Raw genomic sequence first — 14,985 nt, forward strand, 5'->3', positions numbered from 1 at the left:
GAAAACGACCGTTCGCCGCGGGCTCCATTGACTTCAATGGGAGGCGAATTTCGCAAACCTTTAGGTCGAATTTGCGGCCACGGGGTAATTATTAGGGGGTAGCACGTAGTCCCACCACCTGGACAATAGCATAATACATGTATGAGGTGAATTTGGGATCGATAACTACAAGCATTTTTTTTTTATTTGGGAAATTGTTCTGACAATTCAGGACTATGGAGCTAATGAAGGCAATGGAGGAGAGGGAAGGTCAGGGACCAGGGTAGGCAAACAAGAGGGTGCAGGAGATACAGAGCACTGACAGCAGCACCGTAATACAGAGCACTGACATCAGCACCGTGACATACAGCGCTGACAGCAGCTCCGTGACATACAGCGCTGACAGCAGCTCCGTGACATACAGCGCTGACAGCAGCTCCGTGACATACAGCGCTGACAGCAGCTCCGTGACATACAGCGCTGACAGCAGCTCCGTGACATACAGCGCTGACAGCAGCACCGTGACATACAGCGCTGACAGCAGCTCCGTGACATACAGCGCTGACAGCAGCTCCGTGACATACAGCGCTGACAGCAGCTCCGTGACATACAGCACTGACAGCAGCTCCGTGACATACAGCGCTGACAGCAGCTCCGTGACATACAGCGCTGACAGCAGCACCGTGACATACAGCGCTGACAGCAGCTCCGTGACATACAGCGCTGACAGCAGCTCCGTGACATACAGCACTGACAGCAGCTCCGTGACATACAGCGCTGACAGCAGCTCCGTGACATACAGCGCTGACAGCAGCACCGTGACATACAGCGCTGACAGCAGCTCCGTGACATACAGCGCTGACAGCAGCTCCGTGACATACAGCGCTGACAGCAGCTCCGTGACATACAGCGCTGACAGCAGCTCCGTGACATACAGCGCTGACAGCAGCTCCGTGACATACAGCGCTGACAGCAGCTCCGTGACATACAGCGCTGACAGCAGCTCCGTGACATACAGCGCTGACAGCAGCACCGTGACATACAGCGCTGACAGCAGCTCCGTGACATACAGCGCTGACAGCAGCTCCGTGACATACAGCGCTGACAGCAGCACCGTGACATACAGCGCTGACAGCAGCTCCGTGACATACAGCGCTGACAGCAGCTCCGTGACATACAGCGCTGACAGCAGCTCCGTGACATACAGCGCTGACAGCAGCTCCGTGACATACAGCGCTGACAGCAGCTCCGTGACATACAGCGCTGACAGCAGCTCCGTGACATACAGCGCTGACAGCAGCTCCGTGACATACAGCGCTGACAGCAGCTCCGTGACATACAGCGCTGACAGCAGCTCCGTGACATACAGCGCTGACAGCAGCTCCGTGACATACAGCGCTGACAGCAGCTCCGTGACATACAGCGCTGACAGCAGCTCCGTGACATACAGCGCTGACAGCAGCTCCGTGACATACAGCGCTGACAGCAGCTCCGTGACATACAGCGCTGACAGCAGCACCGTAAGCAGCCCCAGGAGGAAGTCAGCACAGCACAGGGATGGTGTGATCCCCTCATAATAAGAACCCCCAGGAGGAAGTCAGCACAGCACAGGGATGGTGGGAGCCCCTCATAATAAGAACACCCAGGAGGAAGTCAGCACAGCACAGGGATGGTGGGAACCCCTCATAATAAGCAGCCCCAGTAGAAATATGACACCGCTCAACCTCTTCAAAGAGGAGGGTAGGGGCATATAGTACGGTGTGCTTTTTTGGGTCAGGGAAGTGAGCCAAATGAATTAAGAAGGTCTGTGTGCTTGATTCCAAAAATTGTTTATAGACATATACATGGTCTACTGATCACATGTGTTGAATTCCTCCGAGATCCATGCCTCATTCATTTTTAGAAATGTGAGGTAGTTAACACTGTGGTGAGCTAGGCGAGTACGCTTATCGGTCACAATCCCCCCTGCTGCGCTGAACGTCCTTTCGGACAGGACACTGGATGAGGGGCAAGCCAACAGTTCGATTGCAAATTGGGCAAGCTCTGGCCAGAGGTCAAGCCTGCCCACCCAGTAGTCTAGGGGTTCATCACTCCTCAGAGCGTCCACATCGGCCGTTAACCCAATGTAGTCGGACACCTGACGGTCTAGGCGTTCCCTGATGCTGGATCCGGATGACACCTGTCGATGGGTCGGCTGAAAGAATGACCTCATATCCGAAGTCACCAACACATCTTCAAACCGGCCTCTTCTTGCAGGCGCTGTTGGATTGGTACCCGCAAATCCTTCTCTGGGAGTGGGAATTGCTCCTCTGCCAGCGCACGCAAAAGCAGAATGCAGCATTTCTCGAAGCAAGGCCTGGAAGTGCTGCATTCTGACAGCCCTCTGCGACGGCGGTAACATTTCCGCCATTTTGTGTTTGTACCGGGGGTCTAAGTACGTTGCCACCCAGTACTGGTCCTTGACCCTCATGCTTTTTATACGGGGGTCCCTATTAAAACACTGGAGCATGAAGGCCCCCATTTGCACTAAAGTGGAAGCGGTGTGGTGGCCTGGCTCCTGCTCATCATCCAGGATAATGTCGTCCTCTTCATTCTCCTCTCCCCATCCTCGCACAACAGGGATCCCAGAAAGGTTTAAAGCATGCTCTTCTTGCTCCTGCTCATCCGCCCCGGCACCATCCTCCTCTGACTCCTCATCAGACTCCTGTTGTTGACTTGTCTCAGATAGAGTAGCCCCCCCTGGGAATTCATCCAGCATTGCGACTTCCTCATCTTCCCGCTCCTGCTCCTCCACAGCCTGATCAATGACACGACGCAATGCACGCTCCAGAAAGAAGGCATAAGGTACCATGTCACTGATGGCGCCATGGCTGCGACTGACCAGTTTGGTGATCTCCTCAAATGGCCGCAGAAGTCTGCATGTGTCGCGCATGAGCAGCCACTGGCGCGGTGAAAAAAAACCCAGCTCCCCAGAACCGTTTCTTTCGCAGAGTTCATACAGGTAGACGTTAACTGCACGTTTCTGCTGGAGCAGCCTATCAAGCATATAGAAGGTTGAGTTCCATCGCGTCGGGCAATCGCAAATAAGACGTCTGACCGGCAGATGGTGTCGCCGCTGAATGTCAGCAAGGCGAGCCATGGCCGTGTAAGATCTTCTGAAATGGGCCGAGATTTTCCTTGCCTGCCGCAAGATGTCCTGGACCCCAGGGTATTTGACAAGGAATCGCTGCACGACCAAGTTTAAGACGTGTGCCATGCACGGCACGTGCGTGATTTTGCCCTGTTTCAATGCGCTAAGCAGATTGGCACCGTTGTCACACACCACTTTACCAACTGTCAAATTGAGCGGTGTTAGCCACTCATCTGCCTGTGAACGCAAAGCTGAAAGGAGTGCCGGGCCAGTGTGGCTCTTTGCTTCCAGGCACAACAGACGCAGCACGGCATGGCAACGTCTCACCTGGCATGTGGAATAGGTTCTGGGGAGCTTGGGCGGTGCAGTGGAAGAGACGCTAGCAGCGGAAAAGGAGGAGGCAGCTGAGGAGGAGAGGGAGGAGGATGGAGTAGGAGGAGGAGAAGAAGAGTCAGGCCTGCATGCAATCCGTGGCGGTAAAACCAAATCTACACGGGTGCCACGGGTTACATGCTTGACGGCCGTCAGAAGGTTCACCCAGTGGGCAGTAAAACTGATATACCTTCCCTGCCCGTGTTTGCTAGACCACGTGTCTGTGGTCAGATGTATCTTGGCACCGACACTGTGTGCCAGAGATACATTCACTTGCCGCTGAACATGGCCATATAGCTCTGGGATGCCCTTCTCTGAGAAATACTTCCTTCCTGGGACCTTCCATTGTGGTGTTCCAATGGCCACAAATTTGCGAAAGGCCTCCGAGTCCACCAGTTTATATGGCAGTAGTTGGCGGGCTATGAGTTCTGACAAGCCAGCCGCCAACCGTTGGGCAAGAGGGTTATCCGGCGTCATCATTTTTTTACGCTCAAACATTAGGCCCACGGAAGCCTGCCTTTTTGCAGAAAAATGTGAGCTTGGCGTGATGGAAGGTGGAGTGGAGGACAATTGTGAGGAGAGAGGAGAAGGAGAAGTAGAAGACGAGGCTGGACGGTGAGAGCCTGCAGTGTGGCTTTGTGTGTTCCGTTGCTCCCACTGGGCTCGGTGATGGCTGCTCATGTGCCTTCTTAAGGCGGTCGTCCCTAGGTGAGTATTGGGCTTACCGCGACTAACGCGTTGACTGCAAAGATTGCAGATGGCAACGCTATTGTCAGCAGCGGACACGTTAAAAAAAGCCCACACTGCGGAGCCATGTGCCGGTGTCCTGGGAGCGCCAGATGTGACCGTACATGGTCGATGACTCGCTCCTGATACATTTGCAGTCTGCTTTGTCCCTGCTGTGCAATGTAAGTCATTGCTGCTTCTCCTCCCTATCTGCTGGTCCATATCTCCCTCTGAACTCCCCTCCTCTTCCTCTCTTGTGGGCACCCACGTGACATCACTAGACACGTCATCATCAACGTCACCTTCCCCACCGCTATAAGTAGAGTAGGCAGCAACACCGGGGACCAACCTCCTCCTTGGGCTGATCTGGGTACTGGCGTCAGACTGCTGAGTAGCGCTTGTTGCTACCTCCTCTTCCTGATCCAATACCAAGAGTGGCTGCGCATCAGAAATGTCCTCTTGATATGGATCGGAAAATAATTCCAGTGACTCAAGCGGAAGGTATGTGGTGGTGGTGGTGGTGGTCGTGTTGTTGGTGGTAGTGTCTTTGGGGGTGCACATAGCAGAGAGTGAAGAAGAGGGTGCAGATCGAGAGGATGAGGAGGGTGCAGAAGAGTAAGGCTGAGCGAGCCACTCAACCAAGTCTGGTGCATCCTTTAAAGTAATTGAACGCACCTTCTGCAACTTCCCACTTTGGCTCAAGCCTGTTGCTCCTGCCCTACCCCTACCACCCCTGCGGAAGGGCCTGCCTCTTCCTCTGCATGTCATTTTTTAAATGACCCTGTGACAAAACTCTTAGTCCCTATACCGCTGAAGGACTGCTGCAGTATAGGTGAGCGGTCAGCAGTGGTGCACGTCAACCCTATCTATTGTGGACCTATAGCGGTCCTTACAGAACAGCAGACTGTACCGCACTCAAGCCTATGTACCGTAGCACCCTATACCAAGTTACCAGTCCTTATAAGAACTTTTGTGGACCAAGCAGGTTGTGTATTAGTGTTTAGCAGACTGTACGTCAGTCCCTATACCGCTGAAGGACTGCTGCAGTATAGGGCAGCGGTCAGCAGTGGTGCACGTCAACCCTATCTATTGTGGACCGATAGCGGTCCTTACAGAACAGCAGACTGTACCGCACTCAAGCCTATGTACCGTAGCACCCTATACCAAGTTACCAGTCCTTATAAGAACTTTTGTGGACCAAGCAGGTTGTGTATTAGTGTTTAGCAGACTGTACGTCAGTCCCTATACCGCTGAAGGACTGCTGCAGTATAGGGCAGCGGTCAGCAGTGGTGCACGTCAACCCTATCTATTGTGGACCGATAGCGGTCCTTACAGAACAGCAGACTGTACCGCACTCAAGCCTATGTACCGTAGCACCCTATACCAAGTTACCAGTCCTTATAAGAACTTTTGTGGAACAAGCAGGTTGTGTGTTAGTGATTAGCAGACTGTACGTCAGTCCCTATACCAATGAAGGACTGCTGCAGTATAGGGCAGCGGTCAGCAGTAGTGCACGGCAACCCTATGTATTGTGGACCGATAGCGGTCCTTACAGAACAGCAGACTGTACCGCACTCAAGCCTATGTACCGTAGCACCCTATACCAAGTTACCAGTCCTTATAAGAACTTTTGTGGACCAAGCAGGTTGTGTATTAGTGTTTAGCAGACTGTACGTCAGTCCCTATACCGCTGAAGGACTGCTGCAGTATAGGGCAGCGGTCAGCAGTGGTGCACGTCAACCCTATGTATTGTGGACCGATAGCGGTCCTTACAGAACAGCAGACTGTAACGCACTCAGGCCTATGTACCGTAGCACCCTATACCAAGTTACCAGTCCTTATAAGAACTTTTGTGGACCAAGCAGGTTGTGTGTTAGTGATTAGCAGACTGTACGTCAGTCCCTATACCAATGAAGGACTGCTGCAGTATAGGGCAGCGGTCAGCAGTAGTGCACGGCAACCCTATGTATTGTGGACCGATAGCGGTCCTTACAGAACAGCAGACTGTAACGCACTCAGGCCTATGTACCGTAGCACCCTATACCAAGTTACCAGTCCTTATAAAAACTTTTGTGGACCAAGCAGGTTGTGTGTTAGTGTTTAGCAGACTGTGCGTCAGTCCCTATACCGCTGAAGGACTGCTGCAGTATAGGTGAGCGGTCAGCAGTGGTGCACGTCAACCCTATCTATTGTGGACCTATAGCGGTCCTTACAGAACAGCAGACTGTACCGCACTCAAGCCTATGTACCGTAGCACCCTATACCAAGTTACCAGTCCTTATAAGAACTTTTGTGGACCAAGCAGGTTGTGTATTAGTGTTTAGCAGACTGTACGTCAGTCCCTATACCGCTGAAGGACTGCTGCAGTATAGGGCAGCGGTCAGCAGTAGTGCACGGCAACCCTATGTATTGTGGACCGATAGCGGTCCTTACAGAACAGCAGACTGTAACGCACTCAGGCCTATGTACCGTAGCACCCTATACCAAGTTACCAGTCCTTATAAGAACTTTTGTGGACCAAGCAGGTTGTGTGTTAGTGATTAGCAGACTGTACGTCAGTCCCTATACCAATGAAGGACTGCTGCAGTATAGGGCAGCGGTCAGCAGTAGTGCACGGCAACCCTATGTATTGTGGACCGATAGCGGTCCTTACAGAACAGCAGACTGTACCGCACCCAAGCCTATGTACCGTAGCACCCTAGACAGACCAAGTTACCAGTCCTGATAAAGAGCTTTGTGGAACAAGTGAGTTGTGAATGATTAGCAGACTGCAGCAGAAGGGCAGCAGTCAAGTATAATATTCTTTCTATATTTGGAAGAAAGAATATTATACGTGTACAAGCCTATTACCGTACCACTGATACCAGTCCTGAAAAGAACCTTTGTGGAACTAATAGTAACAGCAAGTCTTTAAAATTATCCTCACTGCCTGACACACTGCTTCCTGCCTGTCCCTATACAAATTGGCAAAAAAGAGTAGGCTGGAACGATTAGCTGGAACAGCTCTTTTGTGGACCTGATAGTAACAGCTAATGATGATGATGATGATGATGATGAAGAAAGACTAATCTGGCTGAGCTGTCCCTAAAATAGCAGCATACAGCGCTCTGTCCCTTTATCTAAACTGACAAAAGAAACTCAGGCTGCTGACCTAACACCTATACCAGTCCTGAAAAGAACTTTTGTGTACCAAATAGCTAGCGTTTTCTCTGTCCCTACTCCACACAGGATCCTTTCCCTACAGTGACAGAAGAAAGAATGTAAAATGGCCACCGGATCGGGTGTATTTATAGGTTAGGGGGAATGTCCAAGTGTCCATGAGCTGTCATGTCTCAATTGGTTGTCCTGTAACACATGATAAACGTGTCACGAAAGGTTAAAGTTCTTGTATACATTAAACACGTAAGTCCGCCGGGGCGAACGACGGAAAAAGGCGTTCGAACCCGCGGACGGCGAAAGTCGGAAATTCGCCGCGAAACGACCGCCGGGCGAACCGTTCGGCCATCACTACTAGTGGGGTTAAAACAAAAAGTTCTGTCTACATCACAACATGATAGGCAAGAGTTTAACTATGACAAAAAACTGGTGCAAGGCATATTCCTTCATACACTGTATCAGGGACTAAATGAGAAAAATTCTAATGTTAGACGAGATATCAAGCCTTATGTGTCTGATTTGACAGTAACGGATGACTTTATCATAGAGCAGGTCACCAGATCAGTTGATGAGGAAACAGAAAGGCAGAGACGCTTAAACAGTGCTCCTAAACATAAACCTCTTACTGTTCATTCATCACAGACACCAGGGAATAGCGAAAAAGACACCTTCCAAAAGGGAGTTGAGGGAGATGCTAGAGCAAATCACACTGCATTAATGGAACTAACAACACAGGTCTCTGCTCTCACAAAGAACCTGGAAAAGATGATGAAGCTAACTCCTATTGTTGGAAACCAAATGACTAAGCCACTAACCAATGTTCAAGTTCCAGATACAACTCACTGCAAGCCCAGGTGTGATGATTGCATTAAACGAGAGAGTCAGAACTGCTACCATTGTTTCTACTGTGGTTGGACAGGACACAGAGCGGTTGATTGCTTGAAGAAAAGAAGGCAGTCGGGAAACGACAGACGGTCACTGGGAAAGGGACAACCAGTGACCACCTCAAATGATCTGTCCCATGCTAAGGTAAACAGGGTATTCACCCACTGGTCAACTAGAACACTCCCAAAAGAGAATGGATTCTCCAAACAACACGTAGCACAATTAATTGGAGGAAAATGCCTACTGTCATGTCGGATGAATGGTGTACCGGTTGACATGTTGATGGATACAGGAGCTCAGGTCAGCATTGTCGGGAAGGCATGGTTAGAAAAGTTTCTACCCAGTGTCTCCATTAGGCACATACAAGATTTACTTTGTGATGACAACTTATCCATTACAGCTGCAAATGGTTCTCTCATTCCATTCATCGGATGGATTGAAGTCTGCCTGGAATTCAAAAGTAGTGGACATGGAAACTCAGCCATTTATGTGCCAATGCTGGTGAGTGACTGCTGTAATGACAATCCAATTCTTGGGTTTAATGTTATCGAAGAATTGATCAGAGAAAACCGTGACCGACCAAACAGCACCCAAAACCTGACTATCTTGCTGAGTGAAGCTATGAAAGTAAGACAGAGTGTAGCGAATAACATTGTCAATGCTGTCAGTCAAGCAACTGACCCAGGAGAAATATTCGATAGTCGTATGGTCAAAGTGGGGAAGAAGGGACTCCAGATTAAAGGAGGCGAGCTCTGTGAAGTCAAATGTAGAATTAGAGCGTGGCCAAAAGGAGGAATCATGCCATTTGAACCACTTCCCGAATATCCAGTCGAGGAAGGACTTGAACTATTTCCTTCAGTGGTAGATGTGCCAGATGGGTTCTCTAAACTGGTGAAGATACCTATACTGAACCGTGCTCAACATGACATCTACCTTCCACCCAGAACAGTATTGGGTACCATTTCTCCAGCAGCTGAGATTCTACCATTGTCTCCAAACAAAGATGATGGAAAGGGAATTGATCAGAAGAAAAGGGTGTTTCATGTAAACCAGTTGAATCAAGTGGACACTGGAAATCAGCTACCCACTAACAAATCTGTTAAGTGGCACCCACCTGTCAATTTGGAAGATCTCTCAGAAGAAGAACAGGAGATAGCGAGACAAATGTTATATGATGAATCAGATGTCTTTGCTCGAGATGAGGGAGACATAGGATGCATCCCTAACCTGAAACTGAGGATAAATCTGAAAGATGAAACTCCTGTCCAGAAACGCTACAATTCGATACCGAAACCCCTATACAAAGAAGTGAAAGAATATATCCAAAACCTTCTTGACCGAGGTTGGGTAACAAAATCTTCTTCCGCATACTCATCACCAGTTGTTTGTGTTCGAAAGAAGGACAGTAGCCTACGACTATGTGTTGACTTTAGGGAGTTAAACCGAAAGACTATCCCAGATAGACATCCACTACCCAGAATACAAGATCTGCTGGATAGCTTAGGAGGATTTACGTGGTTCTAAATCCTGGACCAGGGTAGTGCGTATCATCAAGGCTTTGTGCATGAAGACTCCAGACATCTGACGGCTTTCAGCACCCCCTGGGGACTCCTGGAGTGGAACCGTATTCCATTTGGATTAACGAATGCCCCAGCAGCTTTTCAGAGATGCATGGAGAATGTATTAGAGGGCATCAGAGACAAATGTTGTTCTCCATACTTGGATGACGTACTTTGCTACTCCAAAACTTTTCAGGAGCATGTCAATGATATTAGGCAAGTGCTTAGTCGAATGCGTGAGCATGGTATCAAACTTAGACCGAAGAAGTGTGAACTCTTTAAACGACAGATTCGATACCTTGGACGAATGGTGTCAGAAGAAGGCATAAAAATTGACCCAAAAGATCTTGAAGCGGTATTACATTTGAAAAGGAAAGAACCAAAAACAGTGGGAGGAGTCAGATCTTTGTTAGGATTCCTGAGCTACTACCGGTCCTTCATTCAAGATTTCTCTCGACTTGCTAAACCACTGTATGAACTTTTGCAGAACACTGAGAAAGAATCTGCTACATCCATCCCCAAAAACAATCGGAGGGAATCTATGAAGAAAAACAGGAACAAAGCACAAGTGCCATCTAAAACACTGATTCAATGGACACCCAAACATCAAGCTGTAGTATCCAGACTGGTGGACATGCTAACCAATCCACCAATTCTAGCATACCCTGATTTTGACTTACCCTTCGTCTTACACACTGATGCTTCCAATGAAGGCCTAGGTGCTGTACTATACCAACGACAAGGAGAAAAACTTCGTGTTATTGGGTTTGGCTCCAGAACATTGACTCCAGCAGAGCGCAATTACCATCTTCACTCTGGTAAACTTGAGTTTTTAGCTCTCAAGTGGGCAGTCTGTGACAAATTCAGAGATTACTTGTACTACGCTCCAACATTCACCGTTTACACAGACAACAACCCATTGACATATGTATTGAGTACTGCCAGACTGAATGCTGTGGGTCATCGCTGGGTTGGCGAGTTGGCTGATTTCCACTTCGATATCAAGTACAGGCCAGGTAAACAGAATGCAGACGCAGATACACTGTCACGATTTCCGGTGGAACTCACGAAGAATCTGAGTGAGTACACAGAGCTTGTACCATCTGAGGTTGTGTCAGCTATGTGGCAAGGGAGCAAAGCTGTTGACGAAGAAGAGGCATTATGGGTGGCTTCATTGACTCTTCACTCAGAAAGTGATGTGGCCGAAGAATTGCTGAAAGGACAGACAATCTGCCCAATGACTCAGGAGAATATCAGAGCATTACAACAAGACGATACCAACATTAGAGAAGTGGTCTGGCTTAAGGAGAACGACTGGATTCCAAACCACAAAGAAAAGGAGAGTATGACCAGCAAAACAAGACGTTTGATACATGAATGGAATAAACTCAGAGTCGATGAAGGAATCCTCTACCGACACTCTGGAACCCGAAAACAGCTAGTTCTACCAGAAAAGTTAAAACCATTGGTCTTAAGAAATCTTCATGATGACATGGGTCACATTGGTACTGAGAAGGTAACCCACCTAGCACGTGAACGATTTTACTGGCCATTTATGCAAAGAGACATTGATGAATATGTGCTGAAGAAGTGCAGCTGCATCAAACGAAAGCGTCCAAATATCACCGAAAGAGCACCTATGGGTTCGATTACTACCAGTTCACCTTTGGAGTTAGTATCCATTGATTATCTTCACTTGGAGAAAAGCAAAGGAGGATATGAGTATATACTTGTAATAGTTGACCATTTCACACGCTTTGCACAAGCGTATCCAACTAAGAACAAATCTGGAAAAACGGCGGCAGAAAAGATCTTTCAAGATTTCATACCACGTTTTGGCTATCCAGAGAAACTCCACCATGACCAAGGAAGAGAATTTGAAAACAACTTATTTCAGACATTGCAACGATTGGCAAGGATTTCTCATTCAAGAACTACTCCATACCATCCACAGGGTAACCCAGTGGAGAGACTGAACCGTACTTTGTTACAGATGCTTCGCACCTTAGAGGAAGAGAAAAAGTCAGATTGGAAAGAACATCTTCCACATATGGTTCATGCATATAATTGCACCAGGCATGAAGCCACAGGATACTCACCATTCTTTCTATTGTATGGAAGATCTCCTCGTTTGCCAATTGACCTAATGCTCAACCTAAATTTGGAAAAGGAATCAGAAAGTCAACCAACATTTACTCAGAAATGGGCATCTAGAATGCAAGAAGCTTACAAAATCGCATCCGAGAATAGCAAAAAATCATCTGCTAAAGGGAAGAAGTACTATGACAAAAAGATAAAAGGAGCACCTCTTCAACCGGTTGATCAGGTCTTAGTACGAAATCTCTCTGAAAGAGGAGGACCTGGTAAACTTCGTTCATACTGGGAAGAATCAGTACACAAAGTGGTAGAAAGAATCAAAGATGGGCCTGTGTACAAAATTCAGCCTGAAAGTGGTAAAAAGACTATTCGAGTACTGCACAGAAATCTTTTACTACCAGTAAATGACCTACCAATTGAAGGACACATTCCAAGAGTACCGATGAAACAAAGACAATCAAGTAACAGAAAGGATGCCAGAATGGATGTGGACCAGGAGGAGGAATGTTCAGATGAAGAAAGATGGTATTATCCTTATATACCAGAGACTACAGAAAGTCATGATTGTATTGTGTCTCAACCAAACTCTCAAAACGTACAGAAAATTCCATTAAGAGTTTCTGCTGAAGAGTTCTATCCTACAACTACCACACCCAATCTTGAACAAGAACAAAATGATGGAACAGTAGTTGGCGACCAAATCTGGGCTACAGACATGGTGGGACTAGACACTGCAGAATTACCCTCATTAAGTCAAGACTTACCTGTGAACCAAGATATGCAAATGACACACTAGGTCAGCCAAGATACATACCAAGTCAGATTCACACCATACAAACTCCTACAATGCTAGCTACTCCCAGGACATGCCAGGTAGTTAACGTAGCTCCTTGGTGGCAACAAGTACCTATTTGGGTTACCTAAATCACTAAATAGTGTTCAGATACCAATTGAGTTTAATGTCGGGAGCCATTAACTGAAGGAGGGGAGAGTGTGACGGACTGGGGTTTATATGGTCACAAAACAGACACCCCAAAGCAAAGTACATATTCATTTTTTTTTATATTTCTAAACATGTCCCTTCTATTCTATTAATAACCAGTAGATGGCAGAGAAGGTACACAAACAGAGTCTATATAAGGCCACACACCATGTGACTGGAAATTAAACTACTTCCAGCCATAAAGTCAGTGGTCATATCTCATGCTGTTTGTGTGATTCTTTGCAGGTATGTACTCTAAATTGTTCCTAATCTGTATTAACCTGTGATAGAAAGATTCCTAAACATCTTGAGTAGATGCAGAAAAAGTCTCAGCAGATTTTATGCTATAGTTTTGCTGTAATTAGAAGTTTAGAACAGCATGTGTCAGAAACAAGTGAAAAGTGCATAAAAACATGAAAATACTGCATTAGTCAGAACAAATGTCTATGATAAACACTAAACCTTTCTAAATAGGTATATTTAAACCTGATTTATTGGAAATGGCATAGATTTATAGAAGCACATGTTTTCTGTTATTTAATATAGAAAAAAACCTATTGTATGTAAAGCTTATGTATTGCATCATACAGACATGCAATGTGCACCATCTAGTGGTTAAAAAAGAGTACTACCATGAAAATATTTGTATTAAAGCAATGCATTGCTAGTATGATTATTGCACACTTAAAGTGTACCAGAGAGATAAAGATAATTATCTATAACACTAAATAACAGGGATATATACGTTATTAAATTTAGTAATGTTCATTGTTGTAACTACGTTTTAGAATACTTTAGTTAAAATCTGTATTATATATATTGTTAATGGTTATAAACATGTGACTATAAAAATGTAAAAGATGTATTGTTATGTAAAAATTTAACTACTTCCAGCCATAAAGTCAGTGGTCATATCTCATGCTGTTTGTGTGATTCTTTGCAGTCCACGCCAAGCTGATCACCTTATCTCATCGCGTCTACAATCATCGGCTCTCTGAATTCACATTTTGAGGCCGGTAACATTAACACCCAAAAAACTATTTTTACGCACCTGTTTGACAGGTGCATATCATTACAATTTTTGACAGCACAGTCAATTCTTGCTTTCATCAAGAGTACCTCTATAGGGTTACCGTATGAAGGTACCACCTGGCCAGACCTGCAGGTATACCGCAGGTATATAGATGATATTTTGATATTATGTCAGGGGACTGAGACTACCTTGAATGAATTTATCTGCAATATTACAATAAATTTACAGTTAATGCCCATAGACAACATACAGACTATTTGGATTTGCATATCTTCAAACATGGTGACACAATCAGCACCAAAACACACTTTAAAACCACAGACAGGAATGGATACATCCCAGCCAGCTGTCACCATCCAAAATGGAAGATGGCTATCACAAAAGGTCAGTTTATGCACAAAAGAAGTAACTGCACTACTTACAAAGACTATGAAGAAGATTTAAGGACAAGTGTTACCCCCTATGCCAATCTACTCAAAGTGAGAGATTCAGTAAGGCAAATGAATAGGAACACACTTTTAGAAACCAAAATAAAACAAACACAAGCCTATGAGGTTTCATTCTTCACAGGTTTCAATAAACAATAGAAACATCTGGAAAAAAAAGTATAAATAAATATTGGCCACTTTTACAAAAAGATCCCATTTTAAACAAAATTCTACCTAGCAGGCCTACATTAATTTATCGTAAAGCTCCAGGTTTGAGAAGCAAATTAGTTACAAATATACCTGACCCCTCAAAAAACAGCAAGTCACCATGTTCAGCTCAGAAGGTTTTTTCAGATGTGGCAGATAAGGTCCTTGCTAGAGCACCAAAACAGCTCCTAGAAAACGCACATCATTTATCATCAAACTTCTAAACAGTATCCTATGTGAATTTCATCACACATAAGGCTATATATATATCACATATACACAGTCAGACTAATATATATATATATATATATATATATATATATAAATATATATATATATATTAGTCTGACTGTGTATGTGTGATATATATATATATATATATATATATATATATATCAAAAACACTACCACTAACTAACCTGCCTGCCTAA

This window comes from Lithobates pipiens, unplaced genomic scaffold, assembly GCF_037356315.1.
Source record: "Lithobates pipiens isolate NorthernLeopardFrog02 unplaced genomic scaffold, aLitPip1_a1.2 Scaffold_13, whole genome shotgun sequence".
Lineage (NCBI taxonomy): Eukaryota > Metazoa > Chordata > Amphibia > Anura > Ranidae > Lithobates > Lithobates pipiens.